At 44.8% G+C, this 14,968-nt stretch overlaps 1 protein-coding gene across 2 annotated transcripts in view; it reads left to right on the top strand.

Annotated features, from left to right (window-relative positions):
* COX10 (cytochrome c oxidase assembly factor heme A:farnesyltransferase COX10) overlaps positions 1–14,968 on the top strand; it is a 1,230,266-nt gene that overhangs the window by 44,500 nt on the left and 1,170,798 nt on the right. For both annotated transcript variants that reach the window (XM_068263380.1, XM_068263379.1), the window contains exon 2: positions 10,537–10,594. The gene's annotated coding sequence lies outside the window, so the exon portion shown is untranslated. The remainder of the gene's footprint in view (positions 1–10,536; positions 10,595–14,968) is intronic.

Raw genomic sequence — 14,968 nt, 5'->3', positions numbered from 1 at the left:
TTGTCTCTTGGGGGGCTCGAAGCGCACGACTCCATCGCCGTAGAGGTGAAGGACTGTTTTCCATCACCTCCAGCCAGGCGCTCCTCCATTCCCAAATATCGGCGATGTCGAGGAAGTATTCCGCAAGACACCTTATAAATTCTCAGTTATGGCGTATCACCCGTTCACACCGCCCTCTCTTTCCTCCTCGGCTCACAACGGGTTTGTGATCATTTTCTCACACTCTTTCATTGCCTATCTAGGAGAGCGAGCTTTTACTGCGCTAAGTGCTGCGCTGTGACTGTTGCTGCACTTAAAGGATTGGAGAGAAGGGAAGCACAGTTAGATGGCGGAGCTAAAGATGCATATCACAGATGGACACTTTAAACAGCATCTGTTGCTGTGAAAAGCCAAAGTGGAGGCTCACGTCATGGCTGTATGTAAAGAACGTGCCGCGAGTGCGAGAGCCGCCTGAAACTGATACAACAGTTACAAAGTTGAAAGTGGAGGCCCCGGGTTTGGCAAAATTACGACACTGACTTTATAGTGGTAAGCCATTGTTCTTAGAACCCACTTTTCTGTTGCATTGTCATCATCCCTTCACACTCCAACACTACCTCCCCTCCATTTTACTCAGCTGAGCTCCAAAAGTCCTAGGCATGATGACACCATAGAACTTCAAGCAGTCCCTTGTCTCCTGGAGGTTGGCCACCATATTAGTGCAGCAGCCTGGCCTCTGAGCTGGAGAGGGAAATGGCACTCATGTCGGTCATCCCTCTCCCCTTGCCGTTGGTTTGAGGAATGGCTGTTACAGCCACGAACCTCTCTCCACTATTTACTGAGCGGTCGGGGAAGTGGTTTTGGCAAGTGACGAAGTGGGCAGGTGTCCAGTCTGAACAGTGGGTGTGTCCAGTGGATGAACTTCAATCCATGAACTCCAGGAATCGAAGGTAAGAAAAGACAGAGAACACCAGAAGTTTTAATATAGTGTAGTATTTGAAAGCATGGTAAAATAAGCTACCGTAAATACTGCTTACAAGACTGGGTTACTAAAGGCAACCACAGTAGCTCAGACTCTCCCCTTCCTTCAACACCTTCAAGCAAGCCCTCAAAACGCACTTCTTTAAAATGGCCTAGCCCTGTCTACCACAACTCTCTCAGCCAAGCACCTTTTCCACAGCCGTACCTTATGTATCCTTCCCCCTCCCCTTTAGATTGTAAGACTTTGGCAGGCTCTTCCAGCCCCCTAGTGCGTTGTTCTTGCTCTAGCAACCGCAGCAATGACTCCCTTCCCATGGACTAACTCTGACTTGAATTGCTGAGTCTCTGTAAAAATCTCATAATCATGCATCTTCTACCCTGTTGGCATGGATAACCTTGTGCTACGTTCTATAACCATGTTGTAACGATTTGTCTCAGCAAGCGACAGAATTCTGATTATTAGGTGATCTGCAGTATCACCTATAATGCAGATATATATACCTGATTATAAGGTGATCTGCAGAATCACCTATAATACTGGTATATCAGGTGGTGCTTGGTGCAATAGTAATACTGAAAAGAGCTATACCTCACCAGAGGAGTTGGTGGGTACAATCAGTAGTGCCTCTCACCAGAGACAAGGGCCCTCTGGTGAGAGTAGAGTAGTCAGACAGATCGGGTTCGGCAACAGACAGACAGATGCAGTACAGAATCGGGAGGCAGAGTCAGAAAGATATAACCAGGCAGGGTTTGGCAACTAGATCAGATGAGCAAAGGTACAGAATCACTTAGCAAGAGAGAGGTCAGAACGAGCCAGAGTCATATACAAATAATATACAGTAAAGTAATGATTAAGGCTATCAAACAATTCCTATCTTGTGTGAAATCCCCAGTTTCCTCCCGGATCAAAGCACACCGGAACTATCTAAGGGTCTGAGCGCTAACACGAAGTATTCACAACAGCAGACAAGTTGCGAGTGACACAGTACGGCTTATGAAGCAGAGGAGACCCTTCAGGCACGCCCCCAGCGATCATCCAATGAGGAGCGGCGAGCGTCTCCTCTGGCGCCAGCCGGTCAGCTGACGCGCCTCCACCCCGTATAAAGGTCCTGTCTATGCGCGCGCATGACAAGGCAACCCTATGTGCAACTGACAGTTCTGTCCTCGGCGTGCTAGACATCTGAGGCCCGGACATGCTGCTAAACAGGGGGCTGGGGCAGCTGCGGTAGTAGCGCTATTCCCCGCAGCTGCCTCTCCAGCGTTTATTACACATGTGCTACCTCTCTGTCTGTCACCCCTTACTTACATTGAATATATCCCTATTTATTGCCCAGCGTTGCATAATATGTTCGTTCTTTATAAAAACAATAACTTATAATAAGTGGAGAATTCCATCTCCACACTGATCTATCAATGGATCCTCTTGGTACTGTTGTCGGTCGCTCTCCAATAGAAAACTAAAACCACCGAAATAATGTCACAGGGGAGGACCCCCTGTCTAGGGTAAAACCTGAAATGCTTCTAGTCTGTGGTGGTCTACACAAAGACACTGTAACCTGATCTGATGAAGCGGGTAAGATTCAGGAAATGTCGTCTTTTTTTAGTGTCCAATAAAATTTGGCTTTTTGATACCTCTCTCGAGGTAAGAATTGTCATACAATCTACTTTATAATTATTTTTTTCGGATGCTTCCTCCCACCTATCCCAGATGACTCTGAAGGTGTCCTTGAAGGTGAGTATGAAGTGTGTGGCAGGGCCGGTTTAAGCAACAATGGGGCCCCAGGGCAAAATAAACCTGGGGGCCCCCCCGAACAGATACCCCGGAACAAAAATCGGCATTAAGGGACCTTTTTTGCAGCTGGTATAGTCAGGGTGTGAAGCCCCAATCGGTCGGAGCTCCAAATTCTGGCTACCCCAGCCTGCATGGGGGACAAGGGGTTAAAAAGTTTCAGGAGGGGGACCCCACATAATTAAAAAAAAAAAAAAATTCCCACACTCTAAACATAAAAAAAAAAATGGGAAAATAGGAAACAATGCCAGGGATCTTCATGCAGCCATATTGCGGCTGTATAGCGATCCCTGGCCAAAGCGCTGCGGCTGCGTATGGACCCCCTGGAAACCCCGTCAGAAAATGTATTGCTCTTTCTTTTAGTACTAAAAGTGACATTTTAAAAGTATACTTTTTCCCTTCGAAACTTTAAAATCGATTTTCTCAAAAACTATAAGGTCTTTTTGAAAAATTGTTTTTTCCTCTTATTCTCAATGATCTCCTTAACATATCCTACAAATTTAGGGTTTCTAGCATTTAAGGTGGAGTTGCTATTAACCATTAAAGTCGGCAGGTTTTTAAATGTGTATTTTTTTCCTTTGAAACTTTAAAATCGATTTTCTCAAAAACTATAAGGTCGATTTGAAATTTTTTTCCCTCTTGTAGCCACTGGGGGCCCCTACAAGCTCTGGGGCCCTGGGACAATTGCCCCCTTTGCCTCTATGGTAGCGCCGGCCCTGGGGTGTGGAGACACTTCCAGTTTATAGTTTGTGATGACAGAAATGAAGTGCAAAAATTCCTGGACCTGTGATTGACACGGGACAAGAACATAACTGTTCTCTCAGTTTTGTACCAATTTTTATCTTTTATTCTTTACAGAAAACCTTCTATATAGGAACAAAGCTTAGGAGGACAGTCCTTTAAAAATTTACATTGGAAGCATAAATGGTGGTTACTTAGACTTTTACCTAGACTTTGGAAATGGAGATTGTAGTCATGAAATAAAACGTCAGATAACCCTCGGCAGAAACACGATGGAAAGCATGAAGCAAGTATGGAAAAGCAAAGACATTAGCATTACAACCAAATGTAGACTGGTTTATGCCATAGTTTTCCCCATAACCATGTATGGCTGTGAAAGTTGGACCCTAAGAAAAGCAGATAGAAGAAAAAATCGACTCCTTTGAGTTGTGGTGCTGGCAACGTTTGCTTCGCATTCCATGGACAGCAAGGGTGACGAACAAAGAAGTATTGGAACGTATAAGACCAGACATGTCATTGGAAGGCAAGATCACCAGACTCAGACTTACATATTTCGGACATGTGATGCGATCAAATTCCTCAGAGAAAGACCCAATGCTAGGACTGATCAGTGGCAAAAGGCGACAAGGCCGCCAGAGAATGTGTTGGCTTGACACCATCAAGGCTGACACAGGATTGAGCTTACGACAACTGGCGGACATGGCACAAGATCGGACAGCATGGAGAGAGCTAACCCATAGAATCACCAAGAGGTTGCATTTGGCTTTTTTAAAAACACTGGGGAGGTTGTGAGAAGGGGTATTATAACACACCAAGCAGAGTTGCAGTGCTGGCCACAAAGGGTAAACCTCAATCAGCAATTGAAGAGGTAAGGTGAGTCCTTTTTAGGGGGAAAAGAAGTAGTAAATTATATTAAAGAAAAAAAAAGAAATTTATAAAAAAAAAAAAAAAAAAAAAAGCAAAAAACAAAACAATAACCTGCAGCAGCGATCACAGCTCACCAACAGAAAGCTCTGTTGGTGGGGAGAAAAGGGGGAGGGGGGGGGGGGGTTCATTTGTGTGCATGAATGTGTGGCTCTGCAGCAATCCATTAAAGCTGCAGAGCACTAATTTGAAAAAAAAAATAGCCTGTGGTCCTTAAGTGGTTGATACTTTACCTGTCCGGTGATCACACTCTTCCGGATTCGCACCCCACGTGGTTGCCGGCAGGGAGGCGCGAGTGTCACACCCCACATGCATTACGCCAGTATCCACGTGGGGTGTGAATCCAGAAGAGGGGCGGCAAGGCGACGTCACAAAGCTGATCCCAAAAAGATATCATGCTGAAATCAATCGGAAATCGGCCTGCAGTTTATGGCGGCCAACAGATCTTAAGGCCGATCAGATTCGACTAGAGAGAGATCTGTCTATTGGTCGATCGGCTGCCAAAAATCACTAGATGTATGGGCAGGGGCGTAGCAATAGGGGGTGCAGAGGTTGCGACCGCATCGGGGCCAGAGGACCCTCCATCAACTCCAGTATTAGCTCTCTATTAGCCCTGTGCTGGTAATAATCACTTCTATAGATAATTTTAATAGTAGTGATCACTAACACACAGTTTCCCATCCCCTTCTTGCACCTCTGACACTGTGGTTGCCATTGGCAGGTTTTGGTACGCCAAATAATTGTTATGTATAGAGAGTGCTTAGGGGGCCCCAATGTAAGACTTGCATCGGGGCCCACAGCTCCTTAGCTACGCCACTGTGTGGGTACCTTTAATGTCGGGCTACCTTAGGGGAATTACAGATAAGTCAGAAAAACATTTGCCCTACAAGCCACAGCTTGGTTGAGTGAATCCTTCTAGCACAGGGGTCTCAAACTCAATTTACCTGGGGGCCGCAGGAGGCAAAGTCAGGATGATGCTGGGCCGCATAAGGGATTTCACAAAAAAAGTCAATCATCAGCTATAACCCCAGTCCCCCTCCCCCCCCCCCCAACCTTGCATTGATTTTTCTTTCAAAATCAAATTCACACTGAAGCAAACTATTTTGCCTATTTCACCTTATAGTTCACTTTAGTGCCCCCATTACAAGTAATCCTCCGTGTCCCCGCCACAAAACGAGGGCTGCAGAGCCCCCAAATCGCAGGGGGGGCAATCCGCCGGCATTTCCTGGAAGGGGCAGAGCTTTCAGCTTCAGCTCTGCTCCTCCTGACGTGAATCGCGGCGCATCGCCGCCTCTGCCCGCCCCTCTCTGTGAAGGAAGAGTGAGAGGGGCGGGCAGAGGTGGCGATGCGCCGCGATTGACGTCAGGAGGGGCAGAGCTGAAGCTGAAAGCTCTGACCCTTCCAGGTAATGCCGGCGGATTGCCCCCCGGGCGATTTGGGGGCTCTGCAGCCCTCGTTTAGCGGCGGGGATGCGGTGGCTTACTTGGTAGCACTGAAGCGAACTATAAGGAAGCTTTTGTCGACGTGGGCCACAAAATATTGTATCGAGGGCTGCAAATGGCCTGCAGGCCGCGAGTTTGAGACCCCTGTAAATCTAGCACATCCTCCTGATAACTGAGGCAATAAAGCAATAAACAAAAAAAGAGGTAAATATAACCATTTCTAAAGACAGACACCTTACAGGAGAATTGCATATTCAACATGAGCAATTCTCATCAAACACACAGTTTTAATGAGCCGATAATAATTAATCCTTGAGAAACTTCATCTTAATTTCACTAATTAGACTCTCAGTTAATTAGTGTGCGATTAAGAACTTGACTATAAAACTGGCGAATCCGCTAATTGCAGCAGACCGCATTGTGAATAGGGTGGATCTCCCTTTCAAGGCAGAAGATCCTTAATGAATCCTCATATTTTCTGAAAATGATCAATCACTATAAAAACAACACATTTTTCTTAAACAGTACTTATTTAAACAAAACTTTATTGATGTGCGCATCACAGACAGCTCAGTGGGATCATCATCTTCCTGTGTAGTTCATCCCTGCTTAGTGTTTCATAAAGTATTTCAAGAGAAACTTTACCAAAAGTAGTAGGAAAGAAAAATAAATCAAAACATTGCAAAGTGAGAAGTTAAAAAAATAGACGATAGATCAAGAAAGGATTGATAGTTGCTGTGTAATTCCTTCTTGTTCTTTAATCCACCGTGAGCCATGTCAGCATATTGACTTCTAACAGACCTAACATAAAGCGCAAACTTCCATTATCTATAAACTGCTATTACCTATAAACACACCCACTAACAATGTGATAGGCTAAAAGGTTATATAGGTAGGTAGTCCCTGACTTATGAACAGGTCCAGATTTACACTTTTTACCACTCAAGGTCCACTATCAACAGCTGCCCCCGGAACAACCGCATCCTAAACTCCCCCCCCCCCCCCCAAACATGGCAGGGATTACATTGTAGGCTCTTCTGAGGACAATTAGTAACATTATGGCAGGGATTAGATTGTAAGCTCCTTGGCGAGTGGCACATTCGGTGACTGACAGGCTTCTTAGAGATCACTGTAAAGGTGCCCATACACTCGTCAGATTGGCAGCAGATAGATAAGAAATGCATCTGGTGATCTATCTGATGCGTTTTTAGAACATTTTTTACCAGGATAGAATTCCAATAGATTTCCGTTTGAAATCTATTGAAATTCGATCTGATGGCATTTTTTTGCCATCAGATTTCCATTAAGGCCAATGCAAACTGATAAGCAATCTCATCAGATCGACCTAAATTTTCCACCCTGTCAGTTCGATGGAAATCCATCGAAATCGGCCATCGATCGGTCGATTGGCCAACCGATTTGCAAACGATCAATCGATCGATCGATCGGGATCGATCGGTCGGCCAGAAAATCGGCTGAGTGTATGGGCCCCTTAAGTTCTCGTTCGCTGCCCTTTCATCCCCCGAGTGCCAGATCTGGCTGTTGGTAGCCGCCCATCGCTAAGTGCAAACTCTGTGTAGCAGGACAAATTTTTGGCAGGCTAACTGCTACTGCTGCCCACAGCCCACCCCTTGCTTTCCTGGTGCACTAAGCCATGGCCTTTGGGGCCGTGCCTGAAATCTGGCCATTCTTTTTAACACCCAACTTATGAATGATCCGCCAATATGATCGGCCTGAAAATGTGAAATTGAATTTTTTAAGAGAACAGACCTTGTAGTTATTAAAAAGATTAAGTTTCACAAATGCAAAGAAAATTTTTTATTTTAAACCAGTAAAATAAAAGTTTGCTACAGTACACTGAGGGCACCGCAGGACAGAGGTGACACATGGGGGGGTGGATGGGTGCCGAGAAAGTACAGGGGACAGAGATTGCACAGTGTTTCGATGAACCTATAGTCCCTATCTCGTTCGTTAACTGATGGCAACCTGTGTGTGTATATATGCACAGAGGGATACAGTATACTGCTTGCTTGGCAGTTGGAAACAACCATTATCTCCCACAATGCATCAAGGTTCACAGACAGGAAACAGTCTTGGCCATAACAATGACATCACACTGTGGAAGGGGTTTCACCTCTATCAACCACACAGATGTCCCTCATGATCTATTCAGGAAAAGGCAAAGATCTCTTCTGGGAAAGGGGGTATCTGCTTCTTATTAGGATGAAGTTTAATCCTGGGTTAGAGTTCCTCTTTAAGGTGGTTATACTTGACCGAACCCACCCGCCAGCTGAATCCAGAGAATAGAGGAGACAAGCTGTTCTGCAGTGATGGGACTAGTCGTGACTAGTTTTTTAACTGGGTTTTAACCATACAAATGCCAACAATTGAATTGTCTTGCAACGTGTTTTGGTAAAATGCATGCCCCTGATTTCCTATCACTGACGTTTTTAGTGTAGAAAGGTGATGAAGGTACACATGATCCATCTGTTGAACAGTTTCCATAACACTCATTAAAGGATACCAGAGCTGAAAGAATACTGAAAAAGCAGGTGTGTATTAGGTGCAATCCTTATGCCCACCGCTCCCCCATTCTCCTCCTTCCCCCTCCTTTTTATTGACATGCTCAGCCCAGGTCGCTGGAGTCGGGCGGTAATGTGCAGGCTCACGAAGGCACGATGACGAGGGAGTATTTTTATTGGTCCACTACTCAATGAGAATGCCCTCTGGGGAGGGGCGATTCTGATTGGTAAGTGCAGCACAGTGGCGTAGTGGTTAGCGCTCTCGCCTTGCAGCGCTAGGTCCTCGGTTCGAATCCCAGTCAAGGCACTATCTGCAAGGAGTTTGTATGTTCTCCCCGTGTCTGCGTGGGTTTCCTCTGGGCACTGTGGTTCCCTCCTTCGTCCCAAAAAACATACAAAATAGTTAATTGGCTTCCCCATAAAATTGTGCCTAGACTATTGTACATACACTACATGATACATACATAGACCTATGACTATGCTAGGATTAGATTGTGAGCTCCTCTTAGGGACAGTTATGTGACATGACTAGATACTCTGTACAGCACTGTGTAATATGTCATTGCTATATAAACACATAATAATAGTCTATTGCAAAACAATGGGAGCCTGATGAGGCTGGTATATAGGAATTTATTCTATGCAGGGATGTGATCGGATGGTGGCAGTGGACCCAAATAGATTAAAGCAGGTGGTTTTGGCGCAGAAGCTGGGAGCCACTATAGTACTAATGCTAGGGCCGGTTCTAGATACAATGGGGCCCCCAGGCAAAATTAATGCAGGGGCCCCCCTGACAGACATCCTCCCTTTTCCCAAACCATAAAGCAGCATTAGGGGCCCTTTCTTGCAGCCATATTTCCTCACAGAGCCCCTGAGCTGATAGTGCCCCCTCCAGGCTCTACCCTGAAATTAATTGTCTTCAACAGAGTAGCAACTCGCCTATCCCAGTGGGCATGCACCTCTGTCACCTGTGCTATTCTGCCAAAGATGTTTCTGGGGAGAAACCTTGGGGGGCCCCTGCAGGCTCTGGGGCCCTGGGGCAATTGCCCCCTTTGCCTCTATGGTAGCGCCGGCCCTGACTAATACTATAGTCCATGGGTAATCTGGGGATCCGGCAATCGCTGAACCCCAAATTACTTCTCCCTCAGATTTGCTACGACTCGGAGAGGGAATACTATTTAACACCGTCTGGGATTTGAGTGGCAGCAGTGAAAGCCATCGTTCAACTCGCCCTGCGCCCAGCTCACCAGTGGCGATATAACACGTACGCCAAATATAGGGTGGTAGGTGAGGATTTTGGGAAATGTATGTGGAGAGCAGCCTACTGAGAATGAGGCAGGGAATGCAGTTGACTGTTTTCGTGTACGATTTCTGCACAGTAAAACTGAGAACTCCTGTTAATCAATGGGCTAGTTCACACTTAATATGTTGTTCGCACGCAGAAAAAAAGCTGACATTCTGCATCATGACTCTGCACATTTTGTCAGTTTTCTCTATCAATTACATCAGCTGCTATTAAAAAAAGTGCACATTTTTCTGCATAGAAACACACTTGGTGTGCAGAAAAAGTACGCAGAAAACTGAAAGACAAGTGTGTTCCCTGCCTAACACTGTCTGTTCTCATTGGCTGGCATTAATTCCGTCAGCCTACATCACCATCCGTTTCGTCTGGAAAAACTCTGCATGACCCAAACTTGCATCCTACTTGTCGGAACTATTAGATTCGTTCTGAATGGACGGAAGTGAAGGGGTCCTATTGCTTTGCATAGGCTCTGGTTGCATCCGCTCCGTTCAGTTTCGATATACAGAATGTTTTTATGTGCAGTGTGAAAGTTTTATAATTGCCACTGTGTATCGCTGTTCACCATCCATTTTCCTCAGCTTGTGGCCTCTTTATTTAAAACTAAAAAAATTAAGCAAAAAAAAAAAAAAACCCTTCTCGCAGCACTCTTGAGGACCACACTGCTAAACGAAAGCTTTTAAGTCACACGAAGCCTCGGCGGTTGATATAAGATACATCATATATTTACCCAAGAGGTCTTGATTTCAAAGATCATAAAAACACATTGCTCAATGTCGTATTTTATTTCACAAAGGAACCAGGTCTTAAGTTATCCAAACAGATTTTTTTTTTTAACATTTATCCCATCTCTTCCAGGAAAGAAAACGACTCTGCTTTCCAAAAGTGTAACCTCCAACTTGTGACAGTTTCTTCTGTAAGTCTTTTTTTTTTTTTTTTTTTTAATTCCGTATTTTCACATGTTCTGTATTCTTCAGGCCTTATATCATATAATTCAGTAGGAACCGTATGCCAGTGCCATTTTACATTTCTCCATTTATCAGAGCTGTGATATATAATTTTAATTAATTTTAAAGTCATAGAACAAACAGTAAACAGAACGAGAAGTTCTGGTTAGTTTTTGTTTAACCATTTAAAGAGAACCAGAGATGAAGCACCCTCTTGTATTTTACCTTATAAATCAGTTGGAACATGACAGTAAACACCTAATCTGCTCTTTGTTTCATTGTTCTCTGTTTAATCTGACTGTTATCACCTCTGATAAGAATCTCCGACTGAGCACTCAGTCTAGCTTTGCTATGGAAAGATTATAGCTGAGTCTGTCTTCTCTGTGTAACGATCGGTGTCAGCACACAGAGAGAATCCGATTATTGGTGATCTGCAGTATCACCAAGAATACAGATATATACCTGATTATTGATGATCTGCAGAATCACCAACAATACAGATATAGTACTAACCTCTGGACACCTGTATATAACGTGAGTGTTTGGTGCAACTGTATTTACTTTGAGTAATCCACCTGATGAGCAGGTGGTCCTTGGCAGTATGGGCAATACTGCTCTTTAGAGAAGCACGAGAACCCTCCAGCAGCCTGAGATCTCCCAAGGGGTGGAGTCTCCAGCTGAAGTAGGAAGGGCCAGAGAGTGAGTGACACCTGAAGGTGGATGTCACTAACTGATCTGGAGACTATCTCCTAAAGAGGAGAGCTAGCTCTCGAGGTCGGGCAAGCCAGGTCGGCAACACACGGACAAATAAAGTACAAAGACAGAAGGCTGGTTCGGTATCCAAGACAGGCAGGGTTGGCAACAGATAATCAGATATGCGTGGTACCGAATCAGCGAGCATAGGGATAGTCAGGAAAGCAATAGGTCATAACAGATATCAAACAATGCCTAGTCTTAGGTGTGAGGTCCGTGGTCTCTACACCCTGGAACTAGTCTGATGAATAACAGAATAACACAAGTTCCCTAGTCTTGGGTGTGAGGTCCGTGGTCTCTACACCCTGGAACTAGTCTGAAGTATAACACAATGATAACACAAGTTCCCTAGTCTGGGTGTGAGGTCTGTGGTCTCTACACCCTGGAACTAGTCTGAAGTATAACAGAATGATAACACAAGTTCCCTAGTCTTGGGTGTGAAGTCCGTGGTCTCTACACCCTGGAACTAGTCTGACGTATAACAGAATAATAACACAAGTAATCTGGCTCAGTGTGAATTCCCAGGTCCTCCTGGTTCAAACACACTGTTGGATCTGACTAAGGTCTGAGTGCTTCCACGTAGTGTTCGCAACGGCAGACAACTTGTGAGTGTCCAGCCATAACTATATATAGAGTAACGCTCTCTGGCGCCACCCCTAAGTGATAAACCAATAGCCACTAGCTCTGAGGTCAGCTGACCAGCCTGGTCAGCTGATCCCCCCCCCTTGGCCATCATAAAAGTTCTGCCTCTCAGCGCGCGCGCGTATTCCTGAAGCTGTGTGAACTAACAGACCCAGCCACACCAGCCGCATGCTGCTGTGTGCAAATCGCCGCACTGGACGCGGAACCAGCCGCCCCGCTATCAGTACATGCGGCAGCCTTTCCGCGTTTACTCCCAGTACCAGACGCATGCCTCTGTGTGCAAACCGCCGCGCTGGACGCGGAATTAGCCGCCTCGCTGTCAGCACACGCTGCGGCTTTTCCGCGTTTTCTCACACTCTGGTGTCTTTTCAAGCCCAAGCCTGCCCCCTTGTGGCTCTGCTATAATGATTTAGCTATAATTATTCCCTGCAAAGCCAGACTGAATGCTCAGTCCGGGATTCTTATCTCAGCTAGATAACAGACACTTTTAGCAGTGAGGATGAAACAGAGAGCATGGTAAGTGTTTTCTCTAATGTTCTTACTGATATATATGGCAAAATACACAAGGGTGCTTCGTCTCTGGTTCCCTTTAAGCCTTTTGGATGCAGCTGCTATGCCCAAAAGGCTGCCGCTGCGCGCTACTGCGCCACCGCCTGTTAGCCTGGAGATCAATGAATTGGAACACAGTTTTTTAATATGCATATCAGGAGGGTATATTACTATTATTTTTTAAATTATAAGCTTGCAAATAATGATGGACACAAAACTGAAAAAAAATACACCTTTATTTCCAAATACAATATTGGCACCATACATTGTCATGGGGACATAATTCAAATGGTGTAATAACCGGGACAAATGGGCAAATAAAATATGTGGATTTTATTTATGGTAGCATGTATTTTAAAGATATAATGGCCAAAAACTGAGAAATAATATTTTTTTTCATAATATTCCCATTAAAATGCATTTAGAAAAAAATAATTCTCAGCAAAATTTACCACCTAAAGAAAACATAATTGGTGGTGGAAAAAACAAGATATAGATCATTTCATTGTGATAAGTAGTGATAAAGTTATTGGCGAATGAATGGAAGGTGAAAATTGCTCGGATGCATAAGGTGAGAAAACACTGAAGGCTAAAGTGGTTAATGGTGGTAAACACTTGTCTACACTACCCCCTAGGTCAGCCTTTCTCAACCTTTGTACCCTGGAGGAACCCTGCAAATAATTTTTGGATCTCGAGGACCCCCTGCATTTATTTAAAAGAAAGTGAGGCTGTTTATTTCACTACCCCCCATCACAGTGCCACTCATTTAATACAATTTAGTGCTTCTTTTTTACAGTACTCCTTTTCATAATCTGCTCTATTATACTTCCCCCACAATGGGAACCCCTGCAGAATACTCAAGGAACCCTGGTTGAGAAAGCCTTCCCTAGGTAGCATACCTGTGTGGTGGGAGAAGTGAGTGCTTTATAGTTAGATAGATGTCGGGGTAGTTTTAAGCTACTTGCACACCAAGACGTTGCGTTAGGTGCTACGTTAAAGAGAATCTGTATTGTTAAAATCGCTCAAAAGTAAACATACCAGTGCTTTAGGGGACATCTCCTATTACCCTCTGTCACAATTTCGCAGCTCCTCGCCGCATTAAAAGTGGTTAAAAACAGTTTTAAAAAGTTTGTTTGTAAACAAACAAAATGGCCACCAAAACAGGAAGTAGGTTGATGTACAGTATGTCCACACATAGAAAATACATCCATACATAAGCAGGCTGTATACAGCATTCCTTTTGAATCTCAAGAGATCATTTGTGTGTTTTTTTCCCCCCATGCACTGAAGTTTCAGGCTGCTCTTTTCTTCCTGCAAACAGCTTTGTCCTTGTTTGTAATTCCTCAGTATGTGAAAGCCCAGCCAGCTCAGAGGAAGATTTATCCAGCTGATTAGAGCAGCTTCTCTTCTCTCTTATCTAAATAACACACAGGCAGTGTGCATAGAGGGGCCAGGAAAGGTGAGTTCATAACCACAACACTGAAGAACTTGGCAGCCTTCCAGACACAGGCCGACAAGTCTGACAGGGGAAAGATACATTGATTTATTACAGAGACTGTCATAGTAGAAAGTGCTGCAGTTAGCCAGAACACATTAGAATAGCTTTTGGAACTTGTAGGATGATAAAAAACAGGATGCAATTTTTGTTACGGAGTCTCTTTAAGGTCGCATAACGTGCACCTAATGCAACGTATGGTGGTGCGGGAGAGGACGGTAGAGTGAGCCGCGTTAGACGGCTCTATCCGTATAAGGTCTCCCAGAGTGGCGCTGATTGGCCGAGACACTCCGCATCACGTGGTGCCGCCGGCCAATCAGCGGCCGCCAGTGCAGTTAATATTAAGTAGCCATGTGCGCTGCTACTGTAGCTGCATCTCCCCGCCTCCTCTCCGCCCCCCCACTGAGCATGTGCAAACAGTCTAACGCGGCTATAGCCGCTGTAACGCCGTAGCATGCTGCACTTTCCGGAGAACGTGCAGCGTTACATGTAACGCAACGTGGGTTGTGTGAACAGCCCACTTGTGTTACATTGCTGTGCGTTGGGGGAGCGTTACAGGGGCACTAACGTGCGCCTGTAACGTCTTAGTGTGTAAGCAGCCTTAAAGGGAAGGAAAGTGATTAGTTTAGGCTTAAAGTGTAACTGTCGGGCATAAAATCAAAAATCAATTCTTTATTTTCATCTGGTAAACAAGTAATAAACATGCTAACCAGGCAATCCAAAAGTTAAAATTTCTATTACTTTTTTGGTTTATAAATGATCATTCCCCAGTTTACCTGACTCTTATTTGGTACGTTGCCGCACAAAGGAAGTTGCAGGGCATGCTGGGTTGTATTTTTTTGCTGCTTTATTCCCCCTCAGACTAAACTAATGTACAGAAGCACAAAAGGACCACCCAGCATGC

Source organism: Hyperolius riggenbachi, chromosome 12, assembly GCF_040937935.1.
Source record: "Hyperolius riggenbachi isolate aHypRig1 chromosome 12, aHypRig1.pri, whole genome shotgun sequence".
NCBI classification, from domain to species: Eukaryota; Metazoa; Chordata; class Amphibia; order Anura; family Hyperoliidae; genus Hyperolius; species Hyperolius riggenbachi.
The sequence above is the reverse complement of the archived record's forward strand: the minus strand, read 5'-3'. Positions and strand labels throughout refer to the sequence as shown.